At 36.2% G+C, this 11,858-nt stretch overlaps 1 long non-coding RNA gene across 1 annotated transcript; it reads left to right on the top strand.

Annotated features, from left to right (window-relative positions):
* The first annotated feature begins 554 nt into the window (after positions 1 to 554).
* On the top strand, positions 555 to 3,935 carry LOC148672969 (uncharacterized). Its single transcript, XR_015935903.1, has 3 exons — positions 555 to 919; positions 2,745 to 2,813; positions 3,151 to 3,935. It is a non-coding gene; the product is annotated as an uncharacterized LOC148672969 (long non-coding RNA).
* The last annotated feature ends 7,923 nt before the right edge of the window (positions 3,936 to 11,858 follow it).

Here is an 11,858-nt window from a genome sequence, read left to right as displayed (position 1 = left end):
ACATCATTTGGGTGAATACTTTTGCCATTAACACTTTAGTTTGTGTTTTTTCTTTAAATGTCATAAAACAACTAAATACTTTCCCCCACAATTTGAGCACTAGTTTTGACTGCTATTCACCAAAAATGTATATATCTGTAATTCAACAAAACGGGAAATTGGAATACTTTAAGACATCATGATACAGCTGTTTGGCTGCATACAAACAAAACCTTCACTTTGACACTGTGACCCCTGACTTAATGCAATACTATAAAACTATACTAAATAGACTTTGCTCTAGGAACTCCATTGTGTGCATTTGACAAATGTACAGCTGACAAAACACTGAAACTGCTGTGGCACGAAAGAATGAAAGTATCCCGACTAATGCAGGTGCTTTTAGCCACATTGGCACCTGGCTGGTGTTTGTTGGTACTTGGGGAGCATCAGATGAAGATGCCCAATACCATAGCCAAGTCTGGAAAGAGTGAAATTGGGCCTGTAGGATTTAACCTGCACTCAACCAGCAAGGTACTGTATTAGCCCAAAGTCCTGGGAGACGGGAGGAATTTGAGATTTCTGAGTGTTTTGTACAATTGTAGAATGAATTCCAACAGTGAAACACCACACGACAGGATATATCATTTTGTGATAATGCTGTACTGTATGTTTAACACCAGATGACTAAACGTTCGGCCAGTTTATTTATGTACAGTATAAGGTTCTGCGTTCTTTTCTCACACACGGGTTTAACAACAGATTTTTACATAGATTCGATTTTGTTTTGCTTTTGTTCACAGACATTTTTATGTTCACTTTCACTTTCGCTTTTAACTGTGAAACAGTCGCATTATTTCTTGGAAAGGGTTGGTTCTGTCTTTTCATGTGAATCGGATATTTTAACAAGCGCACTTTTCTGGACTTCTGATGTTGAAAGGTAAACCATAGTTATACCGTACTTAACTTTCTTTTTATTTATCGCGTGGGAAACAAATGCAGTTATTTGTTTTATGGACAAAAAGGTATACGTTTTATACTTAGAAGTATCATCCTAACTTTAAAATGGTGTTGAAGTATTTTGGACGAGTTTAGAGGTCATCATAGTGCAATGCAACCACTGTGTATAATGTCAAAATAATGCTTCTAAATGTATGATTACAAGACTATGTACTCAGTTCTATATGGTAACAACTATTTTCTAAAAACGTCTATCTTTCTAAGTAGCGCTAGGTAGCTAAGCATACAATTTCCGATACATGACAGACAGAAAAATAATATTTTCCCTGTGGAACCAAGTCAGTGTTTTATTGTTATTGCATTGGTTTTAGATATTCTTTAAAACCATACCATTTGCAATTGACACATTTGCAATTTAACGGATCATAGGATCTACCCATTGCTAATAACCTTTTGTAAAAGATAATAGTTACTGTAATGTAATTAATGCCACCTCAGCGGCCGTCGCTATATAAAATAAGTGTTGCACTGAGGAGTAGGTGTTGGTTGAACATAAGGTAATTGCTTACTAAAATTCATGTTTTTAGGATTTCTGTTCAGGAATGCTTAGAAAATCGGGGCAAAAACAATTCAGTGACACCTCAGTTGCCAGCATACACTGTAGTTTGCGTACTGTATGTATGTATCTGTGTGTTCTGGAGTAAAATATATATTTTTTACTGAATTTTATTAGCTGTTTATTTCTTAGTCTTGAGTTTGTGTACGTTTAAAGTTTATGACGCAATTCATATCAGCTATTTTGAAGACATTTTTAATCTTGTAACCTGACGGTTAACTAGAAAACTGCACCATCTAGTGCTGATAGCTGGTGCTTAGTACTTACATTAGAGGCAAAACAAAATCCACAAGGCTTTATAAACCTGATTCCAGAACATCCTTGCTCCTGTTTTATGTGTAACATCGCACTGATACTTAATTGAACACTTGAATTATTAGTTCTCTCAATTAGACATTAATAATTTTATCATTTAAAATAATTTCTGTACTATACAACAAGCTTAGGGAACTTACAATATGAAAATATACAGGTATATAATAATAATTGCTTACACTGGATGATGCGACGGCAGCCATAGTGCGCCAAAACGCTCACCACACATCAGCTATCAGTGGGGAGGCGAGCAGAGTAATGAAGCCAATTCATAGATGGGGATTATTAGGAGGCCATGATTGGTAAGGGCTAATGGGAAATTTTGCCAGGATGCCGGGGTTACACCCCTACTCTTTTTGAGAAACACCCTGGGATTTTTAATGACCACAGAGAGTCAGGACCTCAGTTTTACATCTCATCTGAAAGACGGTGCCTGTTTACAGTACAGTGTCCCCATCACTATACTGGGGCAATAGGACCCACATGGACCGCAGGGTGAGCGCCCCCTGCTGGCCCCACTAACACCTCTTCCAGCAGCAACCTTAGTTTTTCCCAGGAGGTCTCACATCCAGGTACTGGCCAGGCTCACACCTGCTGAGCTTCAGTGGGCTGCCACCTGTGATATGGCTGCTGGAAAAATACTATCATTACTATACAAGCATTAACATAATTTCCTTCATAGAAGGGCAAGGTAGGATATTTGCTTACACTGAATATTGCATAGAAGTGACAGATCAGATCAACTGACATTCTACAAAACAAGAACATTAGTTTTCATGTTTGTATTGACTATGTGAATTAATTTGTGCCTTTTTAGAACACGTCTTAAAGCAGTTAAAATGAGATTAAATAACTGTACTTACTGTGTTTTCAGTAAAACACCTGGTTTATAATGGATTTCAGCGAAGAGGAGAAAATATGGCTGGAACTAATTTTATCCACGGTAATGCATCTTCTTAATCAATATCTTTTTCTTGATATTTTCATGCACAATCCATCAATAAAGATTTTCATTGAACTTAAGGGTCAAACACAACAAGCACAAAAGATGTTTTCTTTATCTGCATACAGCATACTTTCCAGTCAGAGAAAAATATGTTTTAAAAGGGAGGTGATTTAATTGTTAATGTTGTGAGTCAAACAGTCCCACAAAGTCAGTTACCATCATGCTTGAAAATACAAAATGTAATCTTTTGTAGTAAATGACTACCTCATTTTATGAGGATGAAATTAGTTACTGTGCAAAAAATTACATGTATATACTGTTTGCACTTTTCTAGGCCTCAGATGATGGAACGCTTTCACCACTGGAAAAATGTCTTCATGACCTTGCAAAGCCACAAAGTGTGCTTGAAGAATGGATGTTTGAGTTCATGGCCCGGCTCCGATTTGGAATGGTGGTATCTAGTTTTCACAACAATAACCAACGCTGCACTCCTAAAGGAACATGAGAATTGTTTTTGCAGTATTTCTTCATTTTGAATGAAGTGGAGGTGGGATGCAAAAGACGTACGCGAGGGAGAGATGGGGATCACCTAGGTATTTATAGCATTTTGTAGAGGAAGGATGACAGGAGCGATTGATAATTACTGACAGCTGAGTACATTTGAGCTTGGTTGTTGTTGTCCCTCCCGAACTTTCGGACCTGCCGTTTGGCCACATCTGTCTATTCTTTTTCTGGACATGCAAAATGCTGCCTTGACACAGGTGTTAATACCAGCATTGTACTGTAAGTGCCTGTACTGCTGTGGATTCAGTGGTACCCAACTTGCTGTGACTCTCTGCTATTCCTTTTGTATTTGATTTTGTGTAAATGAAGAGTCTTCCCTTGAATTGTACAAGTTCAAAAACTGTTATTATGCTATAACTATAATGCTACATTCAATAGGACACTTGTCTCCTAATGTGCAACTTATTTTTTTCAGATATGAATGATTTATAAAGTTTCACATATCCGAAAATGCATGTGAGAACAGTGCCACTAGTATTTTCTGTACAGATCTGTTTCGTTATGTTGGTTTTCCTATAATGTTTTTCCAGAATAAAGATTACAGTTGTTGTGTTATTTATAAATACTGACTCAGATCTATTATAGGACTTTTGTGGTACAGTTTTGAACAACATTATCAAATTATAATATTTATTTCTTTCATATTTACTGTAATAACAGTTCCAGTATTTTACATTGGAACAAAAGTTTGTCAGACACTTTTCTTTACAATGTCACACCCATGCTGTTTATAATCTGCAATAGAGGGCCTTCTTCCACTTGATCTGAAACAGACAAAGTGGATCAGGTGTTTGACTTCCAAGCACATCAACTGATATTTTCAAAGTAAGGGCCTAAGATGGGCCTTTTAGTTTTAAGTTTGTAAATGATTGTGACAATAGTGTTGCAAGCAAGACACGAGCAAGGCATATGAAAATATTGATATTTCCTTAACGTCTTTGTTGCCTGCAAATGTGTTTCTTTCTTTCTGCTATTGCAAGGAAGTAGTTGGTTTCAGTTCAATTTTTAATTTGGGAATGTTGTTCATAAGGGGTTTCATAAGTTTTGTTTTATGAAATTAGTACCAGTTTCCACCACTTTATGTATGCAATAAGACGTGACAGAATGCTTACTGTGGGAGAATAAACCCAAGGTGGCTGAGAACTGTTAGCAAAGGACAGTAATGCAAGCCACAACTGGCAGGACACTTTTCTACTAGATTACAAGAATACTTCTGTTTTAAATAAGAATCTTGGAAAGGATTATGTCTTATATGTGCCTGCCAACTCATTTAGGTAAAAATACAAACTCATAGTAGCATGCTGAGACCTAAATACATTGCTAAGATTTCTCACAGGATGATGTATACAGCAGACAGCCCAGTGGCATTACAGTTAATACTACTAACTCATTGCACTGGAGTTCAGGGCTCAGATCAGGCCTGAAGCAAATCTTGAGTTGGCAGGTTCTCCCAATATTCAGGGAGGTTTTTGACAGGTGCTTTTCTCGCACCTTCAAAAGATGCACTGATTAGGTTAATTGGCATCCCTATATTGTCCCTGTGTGCTTGAGTGTGTGTGCCCTGTGATGGAGTGGTGTCCTGTCCAGAGGGTGTTCCTGCCTTATTTGGCCAGGACCTCTGGGTGACTGTGTCCATGCCAGTTGTAAATCATTTCTCATTTGTCTGCTTTCAATTCTCTTTTCAACTCTCAACTTTTGTCGCCCTGTTGTTTAGTGTCAATTTTCCCTGTATCTTTTTTTTTGTCATAAACTGGAAATGCAGAAGAGGTGCTATTGATTCCTGGTTTTTGCTTTGATCGTTTTTCACTCAGCGTTTTATTAAATTTATGTAAGAAAAATGCAGGAAGATTTTAAGTTTGGCCAATATGATCATATAAACTCCAAATGAATAATCAAGGAAAAGGCCAAGCTTTTTAAAAAACACAGTACATTAAACATGTCTTTTCTTCTAAAGTAAAGGAAATTACTAAGGAAATTAAATCTTAGTAAAGATAAAACTAGAACAACTAGGATATTTTGCAGGAAGGGAGTTTAGTATTTAGTTATTCTAATGCAGCAACACCTCAAAGCATATTGTTTTGCAGATATTCCCCATCCCATTCATTCAGAAGCTCTGAACCAGGATAAAACACCAGAGTGAATTTTGAGTGTTTCATAAATGGCCCAGAATGCTTAGATGAAAAATATGCTTTTATTTTCACAGCCCATATCTTTTTTTGTGTTGCATGGATTGAAAAATACGATAAAAATTTAGTTTGTTATCAGTTCTGAAGAGAATGTACTGTACTTTGCTGGCATCATACTCTTTGTAATCTAAATCACCAAAACGTTTCTTTAATGTTGTAGTGAAGATTCATGCAGAGGAAGTTCCTGCACATTTTTAGTTTAGTGGACCATTCTTAATAAAAGGTATAGGAAAATAGCATGTACAGGATGTAATTACCACTTTTTAAATGATTAGCATCAGTGTGTCATGTGGAGTTTGGAATAATCATTATAGTTAAGGCCTCAAAACTTAACATAATAATATATAAAAATATTTTGCTTTTATTACTTCTTTAAAATGAGCTAAAATGATAGAGATCATTTTATATATTCACGATAGTGAATAGTGCCTATTGTACAGTATAATACAGGAACATCTTTTTTTTTACACAGTCTGATTGTAAGTATAACAGTTAAATGTAATTTACACAATTGTCTTTGTACTGGACATTTTACATTTAATTCTGTGAATAGTCTTCTTTTTTCTTGTAAATGTTCTTAATTATTTTATGTAAAAGATTCTCTTGAAGAATTCTGAGTGCTTTTAAGCATTTCATAAGTTTTATTTTCTGATAATATTGTATTATATGGAAGTTATTAACTGAAATTCCTGAGGATAACAATGAGAAGTCAATCTCACACAACTGTACCTAGTCCATAGTACCATTGTGAAATTATCTACAGTATATATACAGAACTCAAATACCTCCCTTCACATTAATTTCAGACATCCCTCTTCCACCCCATCTACACTTGCAGCTACACCATCACTCTGTTAACCAAGCGGATTAAGCCAAACTTATCTCACCAAGTTTCCAAACATTCACAAAGCATTCAATTCAAATACAATTTGCGAGTTTCACATTGGCTAAGTGAAATACTGTATATAGTTGGTTTTCCTGTTAGATTTGTTGAATTTACAGATTTGTTTGCTTTCTTAGAATTTTTTGGAGACAAAAACAAACCCAAATGCACTGAACTTGTTCTTAATGTGTTTGGCCTGATCATGCAGCATTGAAATGTGCCAAAGACCATGAAAGTCATTTATTCTGGAGGGAGTGATAAGTTGTGATCGGTCCCTCTGGCGTCATTTAGCTTGGAGGAACCCTTTTCCATGCTTTGCACAATTGGAAGGGGTGGGGTGTTCTGGCAGACAGTGTTTGGGGTCCCTTCTCTGCCTTTTTAAGACGTTCTTAAATAACAGCAAGAGAAGGGGAACAGAAAACTTTCTATTAAAACTGATGTTTTCATACAGCACTGTATATAGTTTGATCTCCGCTGTTTGATTTCAAGGTTTGATTAGGTATGGAGCGAGATGGCAGCCCTTGATGTAACCACCAATCTAAGTACTCAACTGATCCCATTAGACCCTGAGTAACAACGTCATCCCAGAGGTTAACTTCGAGCAGTATATTAAACCACAGTCCCATTTAACTTTCTGTATGAAATATAGCCCTAGAACAGACAAACATAAATGATCTGTGGCTAAACTGGTTGATATTATTATTTTTTTTGGCTTGTTTGCCAATGACACTTCAATACAAACTATAGCCAAACTTTAACCAATTCACCAAATATAAACTGAAAACTCAGGTAGGTGCATCTCGCCTCTGGCAAAGAGAAGTCATCATTAAGTGACACCTTAGGGATCTGTGACTGGTAAGACAGCTACAAATGCCCTCTTGCTCTTCAAATATCCAGACTAAAGTTACAGCTTTGGGGCCAAAGCAGTGTTTCATTGGTGTCTGATATTTTTTCTGGTTAGCAGACATTTGTCTTTTTGAAACACTGCACAACACATTATTTGGCTTTTTGAATGTTCATTTTATGATTTGTAGCCTATAATGTCAATAGCTTGACAGCTAAATGTGTCATAAAATGGATGCAATAGACCCTAGCTGATGTCAGGCAATAGTAAAAAGCTTCACATGCTTCACAATCGTTGTTACAGCTTTCCTGTGTATTTTCCAATTGATTTCAGCTAATCTTTGAGGTTATTAAATTATTAAGTTTTCCAACAAAATCTTGTAGAACTTTAAACCTGAAATAATGTGCAAGCAGTTATTTAATTAGGACCTGGCAAACCTTGCCTAAACAAGTGTTGGTTGTAACATGCGCTTTGGGCACAAACAGCAGAATTAGAATAACTGCTCATTTGTCCACCCTACAGTATACATTTTATGTATTTTGTAATATTGGGGCTTATAGAATAAAAAAAATGTAATACACATTAGTAGAGCTGGCATCCTGTTCAGGTTCATCCTGCCTTGTCCCTTTTGCTTGCTGGGATAGACCCCAAACGAATTGATAATAATTGATAATAATAACAATAATAATTGCTTACACTTATATAGTGCTTTTCTGGACACTCCACTCAAAGCGCTTTACAGGTAATGGGGACTCCCCTCCACCACCACTAATGTGCAGCATCCACTTGGATGATGCGACAGCAGCCATAGTGCGCCAGAACACTCACCACACATCAGCTATCAGTGGTGAGGAGAGCAGAGTAATGTAGCCAATTCATAGATGGGGCCATGACTGGTAAGGGCCAATGGGAAATCTGGCCAGGATGCCAGGGTTACACCCCTACTCTTTTCGAGAAATGCCCTGGGATTTTTAATGACCACAGAGAGTCAGGACCTCGGTATTACATCTCATCCAAAGGACAGCACCTGTTTTACAGTATTGTGCCCCCGTCACCATACTGGGGCATTAGGACCCACATGGGCCACAGGGTAAGCACCCCCTGCTGGCCCCTTAGTAACCTTAGTTTTTCCCAGGAGGTCTCCCATCCAGGTACTGACCAGGGTCACACCTGCTTAGCCTCAGTGGGTTGCCAGTTGTGAGTTGCAGGGTGATATGGCTGCTGGCTGCGATGGATTGATTAGTAATGTGTGCTATTTCTTTATGGATATCAGAGATGGTTACAGAGAAATAAAAACTTACAGTAATACCAACAGTTTACTGCTGTGAAGAAATAAAGGAATGAATTGCTGTTGACTGAAAAAAAAAGTTGGTCATTGGAACTGTTATTTGTAAAAAAGACCCCAACTGAAGTTAGTTAAAACAGAAAGAAAATAAAAAATGTCCTGTATCCCCACTGGAATTTTAGATATATGTTATAATAAAAGCTCTTTGTTTTCTCAAAGAAGATGCAATTTGCTTGACTAAGTGAAGACAATTAGCTGGGTACATTTCTTCCAAGTTGTTTAATGGGCCGTCTGCCCAGAAACTGAAACCTAGCCAATAAAAAGTTTACTTTTGGCTCAGCTATAGGTCCTGCATAATTAAAGAGAATGAGAAGCCATCAGTTATTCGGTAGAAGTGATTTTTTTTGTACTAATTAAAAATAGAGTCATGTTTCCTGTATATGCATGCTAACAGCATGCAGCCCTTCTAATGCTCTAAGAAAAAAAGTTAAAAACTCATATTCTTTTATTTATAAGCGTGCTTTATGAGCGGTCTACTCTTAGAAGTTTATGTGGCTTTGAAGAATCTTTTAAACAACATGCTACATTGTGAACACTAGATGGGGTTCTTACATTCAAAAGGAAGCTTTGTTCATAAAATGTTCTCTCTGGCTAAATTTCAGTTCATCCACCCTTTTTTCCTTTATCCAATTCAGCATCAAAGGATGCAAGACAAGATACACCCTGGAAGGGATGCCAGTCCATTGCACACACTGACACAGACACAATCATACTCATACCAGGGCCAATTTTCCAATTAAGCTACCAGTATGTTTTTGAAGTGTGGGAGGAAACCAGAAATCACAGGAGAAACCCTTGCAAAAAGGGGAACAACATACAAACTCCACACAGATAGCACCCCAGGTTCAGAATGTAACCCAGGGCTCCAGTGCTGGACAACCACTACACCAACATGCTGCAATTTAATCAGTCTTCAAATTTGATTTGTCCTATAAAACAGTAGTTTTAGAAACCCTAATTTGCAATATTGCACTTAATTTTAGTGAGTACTGTAAGTCCAGGCTTAGTGCTAATTGGCATCTGTGAAACCCACCCAATAAAGTAATTGCACTGGGATAATATTTAATTCACCTCACCATATCTCTGATTACAGTTCATTAAATTAAATATTTTTTCTGCTTACGCTGGATTCATAGCAGATATGATTTAGTAAATTATTGCATAAAACCAAGATCAATATCTTAATATGTAATTTAACAATAAAAGGTAAAATAAAAACAAAATACTGCCAACACTGCTTTTACAAAAAAATGCACTTCAGAATATTGTTTCTTGTGTCAGTAATCTAAATAATTTTCAGTCTTGTTCAAATGAATACACAGTCCTGATTTATATTCCAATTTAAAAGAAGTATGTTTATAAAAATACTAATTGTTTGATCATTTAAAATGCAACACATTTTCCTGTAAATAGTATTTTTCCTTTAATAGTGGCACACACTATGAATAGCAAAAAGACAGGGAGAAGCCTCTCAAATGTGTTCATCTGCCCATAAATGTTAAGAGCTTTTTCCAATACATTTAACAAATTTCATTGTAAAATATAAAAAACTATTCTCCAGAAAAATGCAAAAAGACATAAAAGTGAAAGTGCTCAGGGTAGGAATAATTGAAAATACAGTGTTGTCAAACTGCAAAAAAAATCAAATAAGAAAAACTTTGATACCTTAATAGAAAGAACAGAAATTTCCAAAATCAAGATTAAAGGACAGGACATAATATAAACTATAAAAAATATAATGCTGAGTAGGTACCGTAGTTTGAAAAAGGCATTGCTTTCAACACATGGGATTAATTATGGAGATCCCCCTTCTGGATAAAAGGCAACACTTCACACTGGTGAGCAATCACACATCTGTTCACACAGACCAGGTAATGTATGCATTGTGTTAATTTCACACATAAAGAGACAACCCTAAAGGCATATATCACAGCTCCTGTGTACCAGAGTTGGTTTGCTTTACAATTAAAATGCAGTGTTTATCCCCTTTCATGTATGTTTTTTTTCTGTTTAGCATACTGTAAAATAAAGCCTGAAATAACTGTAACTAGGACTCATTTTTAAACCTTCAAAAACTGTTTTTTTGTTATTAAAATTATTACCACACTACATGGATACTTACCATATAGGAAAAACTATAATTGTTGAACCCACCTGTGAAATGTGAGAAGACTACACACTGCTATAGACAGTAGGACTTCTTTTTTCACAAAACCACCCAAAGATTAGTTCTAAAAGAATTTATTAATGTCAATTCTTAAATGAGAAAAAGGAAAAATAAATGAGTTTCAAGCCAGTGAACATAGTCATTTATTATTCTCATGTAATTCCAGTTAATGTGGCTTTTGCATTTCTCTTGTTAGGTGACATAAACACACAGATGACCAGCTTAAATAAAATATAGCATGAAACTGTGGCCCATGTTAAATAAGAAAAAATCTCCTGTTTTCTATTGCAGTATTACAGTTAGACACTGAAAATACCAGACAGGGTCAGTTTAGCAATTTTAAGTTAAATTGATTTTTTTATGAGTACTAAGTTTAACCATATCTGTTTTTTGTACAAAAATATCATGACTAAAGTTTAAAAAATATATATTTGTGGAGCGGAAATTCCACCCAAAATGGCCTTTATTACAACATTACATTACTCTTTACATGACCAGAGTGGCCACAGATGAACAGGGAGGCAGCCTTGTGTTGTAACTCACTGCCACTAGGTGGCAAGATACTACTTAAGGCAAACAGAAAAGCTGGTTTTCATAGAGTGTGGGAAAGAATAACATTTATGTAAAGGCTAATTTGAAAAGTGGCTTAAGACAGTATAGCAGATGCAATACAGTCTGAAGAAAGACAGCGCTGCTCTATATTTAACCTTTAGTCATTACCATATGCACAAGAGACTTCTATGAATCCACAGTCTTTTTTTAAGTACTGTAGTATTTTCATCTTGGTAGATCTTCACCATATGGTTCATTGGGCCCATGGCCATTATGGGTCAAAATGCTCTATTGAATTGAACAAACTAATTTTCCATCTGAGACAAGTGTGTTTAAAAAAGCATGCAATGAAAAGGTCTATGAGCCTTGCAGACAGGGATTTTAAGTGGCCAAAATCAGCACATAGACATTTGTGATGTCCTAGTAGGACCCTGTAAAATGAGCCAGTTCACCACTGAAATGTTTAATCCTTTTTGTTCTTGTGAGTTTTAATCACTGAAA

This window comes from Lepisosteus platostomus, chromosome 4 (genome assembly GCF_059453375.1).
Source record: "Lepisosteus platostomus isolate fLepPlt1 chromosome 4, fLepPlt1.hap1, whole genome shotgun sequence".
NCBI lineage: Eukaryota > Metazoa > Chordata > Actinopteri > Semionotiformes > Lepisosteidae > Lepisosteus > Lepisosteus platostomus.
This window is presented reverse-complemented; position numbering and strand designations above follow the sequence as displayed.